This window comes from Saccopteryx leptura, chromosome 5, assembly GCF_036850995.1.
Source record: "Saccopteryx leptura isolate mSacLep1 chromosome 5, mSacLep1_pri_phased_curated, whole genome shotgun sequence".
NCBI lineage: Eukaryota > Metazoa > Chordata > Mammalia > Chiroptera > Emballonuridae > Saccopteryx > Saccopteryx leptura.
In genome coordinates, this window is record NC_089507.1 from 38014769 (window position 1) to 38025372 (window position 10604).

Below are 10604 nucleotides of genomic sequence, written 5' to 3' on the forward strand. Positions count from 1 at the left end.
ACCCAGGAATTTCACACACTGGACGGATGCTCTACCACTGAGCCAACCAGCCAGGGCTCCTTCTCCTTTATTTTATTATCATTATTATTACTATTTTAGTTTTGAAAAGATCTTAGTATTAAAAGGGTGAGAAAGGCTTAGTCTTAAAATTAAGCCTTAGGCTAGAATGACTTTGCCAACTTACAGCCTGTCTCCCACACCCAATCTCCTTTATTTTTAATGTTCAATGATCTCTGAACTTTTTATTGGCCTCTTCCCCACTATCATGCCTATAATGTCTCAGAACTTTGGTGTTGTTGACCTTGGACAACACTTTGCCATCCACAGCCCTGCGAGTGGTGGCCTTTTGGATGGAGATTGTATGAAGCTGCTGTTGCCAGGGCATCACTAAGACGGAAGTCCTCCCGTTCTTCCAGCAGGTGACGGCAGGTGGCAATCTCAGCCTCCAACTTGACCTTGATGTTTAGCAGGGCCCCGTACTCCTGGGCCTGGCGCTGCCCCTCTGCCTGGGTCTGGGCCAGGTCTGACTCCAGGCACAGCAGAATCCCATTGAGCAGTTTCATCTGCATGGCATAGTGCATCTTCACCTCCCTCAGGCTGTTCTCTCAGCCTGCCTTCGGATTTCTCATTGAATCCAGGTTGATCTCCAAGGGCTGGACTGTACGTCTCAGCTCTGTGAGTGTCATCTCAGCAGCTCCTATCTCAGTGGTCTATGAGGTAACCACTATGGTAGTTTCCTCAATCTGTTGGGACCAGTACTAGTCTAGATCCTCTCATTTCTTCTGAGCCAGCTCATCATACTGGGGCTGGATGTCCACCATGATCTTGCCGAGGTCCTGAGATTTGGAGGCATTCAACTCCATGGTCAATTTAGAGTTAGCAATTTGGTTCTGTGGACCATTAACTTCCTCCTTGTGATTCTTCTTCATGAAGAGCAGCTCTTCCCTGAGAGTCTCGATCTCTGTCTCCAGTTGCGACTGAGTGATGCTGCTGTCATCAGTGACCCATCACCCATTAATGTCACTCTCAACACACTGGCACACGGTCAGCTCTATCTCATACTTGACTCTGCAGTCAGCAGCAGCAAGATGAGCACTGTCAGTCTGCAGAATGATGCAGGCATTGTCCACAGAACTTGCAAAGATCTGAGCCCTCAGGTCCTTGATGGTCTTGAAATAATGCCCTCATTCTCTGACCTGGGCTTCCTTCTTCTCCAGGTGTTCTAGGATTTTGCTCTCTAGTCTCCGATTACCAGCCTCCAGGCTTCTCACCCTCTCCAGGTAGAAGGCCAGGTGGTCATTCAGGCATTGCATAGTCTCCTTGCTCTAGATGCCCCCTATGCCCACCAGATCTCTGGCCACTTCCACAGTCAGGCCCCCAGACATCCAGCTGCCCCACATGCTGGTAGAGTGGGGCACAGAGATCCAGGACCCTGAGCCCCCAGTGCCTGCATAAATGTTGGTCGTGCAGCTGGCCTGCAGGTCTACTGGCTGGGTGACTGCGTGGAGTCTGGGGACTGTAGTTTGTGGGATAGCTGGAGCAGGTGCTGAAGCTCTCATATTTTTCATAGAGAAAGGTAAGAAGCCAAGGGTCAGGCTCAAGCAGCCAGTATTATTTTCAATAGCTAAAAATTGAATACTCAGTAGCCAGCAACAGCACAGTGGGTATGTATGGGTGCATAAATTGTGGGGAATTCATATAATACAATACTTCCCAGAAACCAGAATAAGCACACTGCAATTTACATGCAAGAACATGAATAATTTTAGTAACAAAATGTTGAGTGAAAAGAGCCAGATACAGAAGAGTACACATGGTGTGATTCTATTTACAGAAAGTTTTAAAGCAGGTAAAACCAGTCCATTGTGTTAGAATGGTATGGAAATTAAAATAGTGTGTATCTGGCCCTGGCCGGTTGGCTCAGTGGTAGAGCGTCGGCCTGGCGTGCTGAGGTCCCGGGTTCGATTCCCGGCCAGGGCACACAGGAGAGGCGTCCATCTGCTTCTCCACCCCTCCCCCTCTCCTTCCTCTCTGTCTCTCTCTTCCCCTCCCGCAGCCGAGGCTCCATTGGAGCAAAAGATGGCCCGGGCGCTGGGGATGGCTCCTTGGCTTCTGCCTCAGGCGCTAGAGTGGCTCTGGTCGCAACAGAGCGACGCCCTGGATGGGCAGAGCATCGCCCCCTGGTGGGCATGCTGGGTGGATCCCGGTTGGGCGCATGCGGGAGTCTGTCTGACTGCCTCCCCATTTCCAGCTTCAGAAAAATACAAAAACAAAAACAAAAACAAAAAAAATAGTGTGTATCTGTGGAAGAGGGTAGTATGGGAGGGGCATGAGGAGATTTCTGAGATAGTGGTCATGAGTGTGTTCATTTTATGTAAAATCACTGAGTTATATACACTATGATTTGTGTTCTTTTTGTATATATGTAATATTTCAACATTATATACATATTTAAATTACATAAAAGATAAGACTTTGTATTTAAAAAGAGCACCATATTTTATGGAGAATGGATTGACTATTGGCCCGAGATGTAGAAAAGCAATTAAAAAGTGATTCTTGGTGTTAGTCAAATAAGTTTGTAAATATGATATATATGTTTGCTCGCTTATAGTTTACATTGGGTGTGGGAGAGAGGCTAGTAAAGTCCTTATAGCCTAAGGCTTGGTTTTAAGACTAAGCCTTTCCCACCCTTTTATTTTATTTTTTTTAATTTATTTTATTTTTAATTTATTTTTTAGAGAGGAGAGGAGAGAGAGAGAGAGAGAGGAGAGACGTGGGGGAGGAGCTGGAAGCATCAACTCCCATATGTGCCTTGACCAGGCAAGCCCAGGGTTTCGAACCGGCGACCTCAGCATTTCCAGGTCGACGCTTTATCCACTGCGCCACCACAGGTCAGGCCTTTCCCACCCTTTTAATACTAAGATCTTCTCATAACTGGGCTTTTCCCCACACCCTTGACTGTTGCATGATGTGGGGTCATACATTCTTATAAGGAATCCCCTTTATGCCTCAGATGAGTGACCTTGTATCAGAGACTTCCTTATTTGTATATTGGCTTAAAGGCTTTAATTTCTACACTATAAAATGAGGCAAACCAGGGGCACTCTCGCTCAGATCCTGTCATCAGCATTGCAGAGGAGAGGCAGTCAAGATGGCAGAGTGCTGAAGGAGAAGCCAGTTTGTACAGAGAGAAGGAGATGAGGAATAGAAGTGAATAAGGCTGGTGAGCTAGAAACCTTTGATTCTAGGAAACTCAGATAAGTCAGTGGCTTTGGGAGCCCTGAATAGAAAGAAAAGTGTTTTCCCACTGTGTGTATTTCTCGCCCACTGGGCAGGAGCCAGGATTAAAGGTAATGGCCCACCAGTTCTTGGCTCCATTGTTTCATTACCGTCTGTTCGAATCAAATGCAAACCTGCACGGTGGTTCACATTTGCAGGTGGCTGTGATGGTGGCCGTGGTTACTGGCCATACACCTGGTAACAGGAGTCTCTTGGGACTAGGTGGATGCACTGAAGATAGAGAGAAAGGGACAGATCTGAGATACTGTTGGAAGATAAAATCCATAAAACTCACTAGTGGCCTGAATAACGGGTGGTAAGGGAGAAAGAAGAACAAAGTGAACTCCTAGATTTGGAACTTAGGCAACTGAGAGGATGATGGTGAGGTCATTACCTGAGATGGGAAACATTAGGGAAAAATAAAGTTTGGGGGGAAATCTATACCTTGTGAATCAAGACTTCCCACCACCTCTGTTGGTGTGAAGTGATTCCAGGGGAAGTTGAGAAGGTCAGAATTACTCAGAACACCTATAACCTTGTCAGTCCTGAAATAGACAGAAAAAGGGGGAACAGTCCCATTCAAAATGAGATAGTCTCTTCCTAGAATTTCACAGTCTGTCCTCCAAATCCTCCCCACTTCCTTAGCCCTGGATCTGACGAGCAAACTCCTAGAAGGATGCCAAGGGTATCCTTACATTCATCTCTCTTGGCCAGAAAGTAGAAAATTCTTATCTTCTTCCCTTAGATCATAGATGGAAGCAAACAAACAAAAAGTTTTACTAGGAAAAAAAGAAAGGAACCCAAATACCACCAGAGACACAAGAAGAAGGGAAAGTTGAGTGTTTTCTGAATTGTCTAGGTTCTGACCCAAACAACAGGATGTTGACAGAACTGTGATACTGGAGCTGCTGGGTGCAGGTAGAGGTGTCCAGGGCCAGGCAGGAGAGGTAGTTAGGGACCCCTTATGGTGGGTTTTGGAGCTGGGCCAAGAATTCTGCAACGGGATCATATAGTTATTGGGGGACCACTGTAGAGCCTTGGGTAGCACAGTCAGATTTGTGTTTTAGATGTATTCCTCTGGCAGTTATGAAGGTTAGAGCTGGGGAAAGCATTTAGGAGGCTGTGATCAGTCTGAAGGGGAGATGCTGAGAACTTGAAATAGGACCCTGGAGGTAAGAGGGAAGGAAAGGAAAATATGATGCAAAAAAAGACTTCAGGGATTGGACAGTTACAGATGGGGAGGGCAAAGGGCTAGTCAAAGGTAATGCCCAGCTTAGAGGGACCCTTGGAATTGTGATATCAACAATGTAAAGCCAGTAGTCACGGCCACCACCACAGCAGCCTGGCCCATGCAGGTTTGTATTGGATTCGGACAGTCGGTAAAGAAACAATGGAGCCAAGAACTGGTGGGCCATTATCTTTAATCCTAGCTTGCACCCGGCGGGCAAGTAAAAACACACACTGGGCTCCAAAACCCACTCATTCAGTGCTCACAAAGCTACTGACTTATCCAAGTTTCCTAGAATCAAAGCTTTCTAGCTCACCAGACTTATTCACCTCTGTTCCCCATCTCCTTCCTTCTCCCTGCACAAACTCTGTACAAACTGGCTTCTCACTCAGCACTCCGCCATCTTGGCTGCTTCTCCTGGCCTCCTCCATGTGGCCTTTTTCTGCTCTCCTCTCTGCTCTCTCCTCTCTAATGCTAATAATACCAGGAACCGAGAGAGCAAGCTCCCGTTCTACCCCCATTTCATAGTGCAGAAATCAAAACCTTTAATCCAATATACAAAATTGGGAAGTCTCTAATACAAAGTCACTTATTTGAGGCATGATGGGATTGTACCACCCCACATCAAAAAGGGTGGGAAAGGCTTAATCCCAAAACCAAGCCCCAGACTACAAGGATCCTGCCTGCCCACAGCCCGCCCCAACACACATTAATATCACCTGGTCAATGGGCCTCCATGTGGGAAGCGCCATCTTTAACAAAGTGAGCATAATATATTTTATCTGCCCAACAAACAAGTAAGAAAATAGACTGACCAGGAGGTGGTGCAATGGATAGAGTATCAGCCTGGGACACAGAGGACCCAGGTTCACCCCCCCCCCCCCAATCAAGGCTCATATGAGAAAGCAATCAATGAACACCTAAGGTACTGCAACGAAGAATTGATGCTTCTCATCTCTCCCTTCCTGCCTGTCTGTCCTTATCCCCTCCCGTGATCCCCTCTCCCACCCTCCCCCCCATGAATCCTGACCTGGTGAAGAACCTAATTTCTGCTTCCAGAAAAATGCTCATTGTTCCAGCCTATCCCCAGGCACCAAATCACTGTCTGATTTTGTTTATATGCTAATGGTTTGTTTCCTAATGACTAGATTTTAATCTTTTGGGACATAGCTTTCTATTTCTTGTAACTTCTATGGTGTCACTTCCCGGTAACCTAGCAAGCATCCAGCCTTGCTCAGAGAAGGTATTCAGTAACCCTTTTGACTTTTGTGGCCTTTATATGGTGTGACTCATAATTCTAGAAAAAAAGTGCACAGGAACATGAGACCTTCCCTGCTCCAGTTAGAGGAAGAAATCCGCATTTACTGGTGAGTCTCTTGACTAACAACTCTATCCCCATTCTGTTTACACGGATTATTTCTAACTGTGAACAGCATGATGAGGGCCCTGGGGAGACACTGCTGGCTGCCAGGCGGGCCCCAGCTCAAGTAAGTCGTCAACCTCTCCCTTTCAGGTTGTTTGGTCCAGTGGTGATGAACTGCTGCCCTTTCAGCCCACGAATCAAGGGCGTCAGATAAGCCAGCACGTTCAGTAACACTGGGAAAATGGCGTGGGAGTATGGGCTCATCCAAAATGGAATAGAGAATCTGAAAGGAAGGAAACGTGACCTGTACTTTCGGTAGTCTGTCTGGATTTGAAAGTATCAGGATAATTGAAATATTAATTTTTCACCCACTATTTACATAGATGTAGCTGGCATTTATCCACTGAGGGTATGTGTGATTGTGACTTAAGGATGAGGTATTTGTCAAATGGCTTTAGAATGAAACTTGTAACACTCATGGAGAGGGCTGTGCATTGTAACCAGTCATTGTGGCAAGCCATTGTATTAAGCAGCACTCACCAGACAAGCTCCTCCTCTGTCTTCCAGATGAGGTGAGGGCAGGGAACTCTGGAGTGCCCAATTCCACTTTCTCAGGTTTTATTTATTGGTGGCTTGAGGGAAAGCAAACAGCACTCAGACAGGCTGATAAGATAACCACTATCTGAAGTGTGAGCCTGCAGTCTTAAATTGCTTAAAAAAAAAATACATTCAATCTCATTCAAATGTCAGGCTAAAACTTAAGTATTCAGGCACAAAGCTATAGATATTTCATTTATTAAGTATGTAGAATAGATATGTAATGTAAATTTCTACCTGCAATAATAGACTAGTATAGTAAGCTAGTATTAGGTTAAACCTTATGAATTGCTGATGTCCAACTGGTTTTGGACTACAGAAACAGCAGTTACATATGCCACAGCTGTCAAATATAATTCAGAATCTGTCACTGGGAAATTTAGGTGACCCACAGAAATCTTTGACAGAATTTATATTAGTCATTCCTTACTTTTTTTTTTTTTTTTACAGGGACAGAGAGAGAGAGTGATAGATAGGGACAGACAGACAGGAACGGAGAGAGATGAGAAGCATAAATCATCAGTTTTTTGTTGCGACACCTTAGTTGTTCATTGATTGCTTTCTCATATGTGCCTTGACTGTGGGCCTTCAGCAGACCCAGTAACCCCTTGCTCAAGCCAGCGACCTTGGGTCCAAGCTGGTGAGCTTTGCTCAAACCAGATGAGCCCGCACTTAAGCTGGCGACCTCAGGGTCTCAAACGTGGGTCCTGCGCATCCCAGTCCAACGCTACACTGCGCCACTGCCTGGTCAGGCTATTCCTTACTTTTTGCATATATGATAGTCTAGTATGTTCCTAATTATCTCAAGGAATATTTAAGTGTATCTTAAATTAAGTTTATGTTCATGTATGTGTTTTTATAAATAAAATCATGCCATTGCACCCTTATTTGGTAGGAGATGGGTTAGTGGTAGAGAATTAAATGCAAAGATTGGAAGTCATCACTATTATTCCTAAAACCAACTAGAATGGATGTAGGTATTAGATCTGAACTACCAAGATTCTTCTTAAAGATGTATGCGTGGCCTGACCAGGTGGTGGCGCAGTGGATAGAGTGTCAGACTGGGATGCAGAGTACCCAGGTTTGAAACCCCAAGGTCGCTGGCTTGAGTGTGGGATCATAGACATGACCCCATGGTCACTGGCTTGAAGCCCAAGGTCTCTGGCTTGAGCCCAAGGTTGCTGGCTTGAGCAAGGGGTCATTCGCTCTGCTGTAGCCCCCCGGTCAAGGAACATATGATAAAGCAGTCAATGAACAACTAAGGAGCTGCAATAAACAATTGATGCTTCTCATCTCTCTTCCTATCTGTCTGTCCCTATCTGTCCCTCTTTCTGTCTCTGTCACACACACAAAAAAAGATGTATGCATGTATCTGCCAAGTGTTACTGGTTTCTGTAGTAACATGACTTAACCATATAAAAACATGTCTTTTAGTTGGATAAATCACTTTGGTTCAATTGGCCTTAATGTTCCCAGAAAGACATAATGGAGCTAACCCACAGTAATTATATCAGGTTTTTCACAGGGCTTCCATGGAAAATGATTTAGTAAGACATATTTGCAATAGTGCCTGCTGATTTAAGACTGCTATTTCCATGGGGGAACCTCAGAAAGCTACTCCTTTAGCTCCACAAGGCAGGACAGTCTGTCAAAATACTGCTTTTTCTGCGTGTGTAATAAATGCAAAACTTACTAGGACATTCTTTATCAGCAGCTAAGATTTTTGTTTTAATGTTTTAGAATTCTAGCAATCAATGCAGATTGAACATTTTGAGGGCTGATATTTGTTACAGGAGCCAATTTTGGACATTTTCATTTGAGTTGAACTTAAGTTCAGGTCCTGAGTTATCTCTCTGAAGTCCCCCAGGGCCTGTTGGATTTCAAATCTGCTCTAGAGTTGCGTATGGGCCGCCAGTCCCTGCCTCCGGTGGGGTGCACGGGCCCTCCTCTCCCCAGTCCGGCCCTGCGCCTTGCTCAAGCTGTTTCCCTGGTTATTTCTACTTATTCTTCAAGCCTTCATTCAGACACTGCCCCAGGAAGCCTTCCCCAATCTCTGAAGTTTGGTAAACCACCCCGATTCTGTTGTTCATGGCTTTCTGTTTATATCTTTATGTTATCGTCAACCTTTTTATGTTGAAATCACCTGCTGACCTAGCACAGAGCCTGCCACTTGGTAGGGGATAGAAACGGGCTTTAGTTTTCATTGTATCACACGCCTTCCTTCCCTCCCCCTTGCACTGACATATACACCTTAGTGTTCTGAGGTGCCTCCCGACAGTCAGATCTCCAAGTGGAATTTCAGGCTTGTCGAGGGCTGGCCTGGACCTGAATCGGTTCCTAGGAGTGACTGGGTAGTCTAAGGGAAGGGAGATTTCCTGTCCTGGTTCCTCCCCAGAACATTTGGGAACACTTGGCTTCCTCTCAGGCCCTAATTGTGGACTCCACCAGAATGGACCTAGCTAGAGCCTGAGCTGGCCTCGTGTGCCCTCTAGTGGTTTAAAATCACACCTGGGCAGAGCCAAAACTCAACAGTTGGTTTTTCTCCAAGGAGGAATCCACATGAACTATTGAGACATATACCACACAGTGAATAAATACACTGAGGGAGCAATACAATAATTAACTAAGTGCACATAAAACAAGAAACTTGGACTATCTTGTGGGCTCCTCGAAGGGCCTTGGGATCTTTACTGTGTAGTGCATACTCTCATAGGCTGTATGTAGCCAGTGGATAATTGAAAATGTGCTTAATCACAGGCAATCACTCAGTTATTGTCAGCCTGTGAAACATTAGCTCAGGGAGCTGGACAACAGCACATGTTTCTCTTATCTCCCCTCTGAGGTAAATCAACTTCACCTCAGGATGACAAAGGAACAAAATTTGGGGACGTCAAGAGTCTCGGTTGCATTCAAATTTCAATCCTAGAGGAATAAAATTGTCTCTTTGGAACAAGAACAGTTTCTTAGTTCAGTGTGTTCAATCATTTTCTGATTCAATAATCATTCAATTACAGTTCCTTTGGGACACAGAAACTCTCCTTTCAAAGGCAGGAGCAGACTCTCTGTAAATGCCCCAAACATGCACTCTCTATGGAGTTTAAGTTTCTGAATCACTTAAAAGCAATAGCAGACTATAATTACTTTCCTCAGAATTGCTTACAGTTTTAAATATCACCTCCTCAGGGAAGATTCCTTGAGGTACGGGACCAGCTCTGGCTTCCCACAATAGCGTCCCATAGCACCAGATGACATCAGAGCATTTGTCACGCCTGCCATTTAATCAGGGCCTGGTTTGTTTTCCATTTCTCCTCCCCACCAGATGTTAAGCCCCACAGTCTTATTTGTTTCTCTACCACAGCACCCCTGAGTCTAGCACAATGCCTGGCACAGGAGATATGGACTAAACATCTGTCAGCGGCCTGATAAGATCCAGCCGTCCAGTGGGTCACAGGCTGAAGAGACATGTAACACGAGGTCACAGAGGAAAGCCGCTTTTGATTCTTACTTTAGAGGTATGAGGGACCCCTTCACTCAACATGAGCAGAGAGAATATATGATGAAAGACTCAATGGTAGTTGAAGAGGAAGGTTGAGATAACACTCAGAGGACTGTGCACATTGGTAGCCATGTTAATGCAAGGAAAGAAGAAACTTGGAGCTCTCTGCTTGAATTCCAAATCCAACAGAAATCATCATCTCAGTGCATCGTGGGGCTCCGTTTCTCTGCCAAGGGCCTGGTGGAAGTTGGGGCTTATAGAGCCAGTAGTCACGGCCAGGGCCACTATCACAGCAGCCTTCTGGCCTATGCAGGTTCACACTGGATTCGGACAGTCGGTAAAGAAACAACGGAGCCACAAACTGGTGGGCCATAGTCTTTAATCCTAGCTTGCACCCGGCAGGCAAGTAAAAACACACACTGGGCTCCAAAACCCAGTCACATTCAGTGCTCACAAAGCCACTGACTTATCCGAGTTTCCTAGAATCAAAGGTTTCTAGCTCACCAGCCTTATTCTCCTCAGTTCCCCATCTCCTTCCTTATCCCAGATACAAACTCTGTACAAACTGGCATCTCACTCAGCACTCCACCATCTTGGCTGCTTCTCCTGGCCTCCTCCACGTGGCCTCCTCCCGCTGC

The 10604-nt window shown here is 45.6% G+C and overlaps 1 pseudogene; it reads right to left on the reverse strand.

Moving 5' to 3' along the window:
- Positions 1-223: 223 nt before the first annotated feature.
- On the reverse strand, positions 224-9707 carry LOC136406463 (keratin, type I cytoskeletal 18-like; annotated as a pseudogene).
- Between the last annotated feature and the right edge of the window lie 897 nt (positions 9708-10604).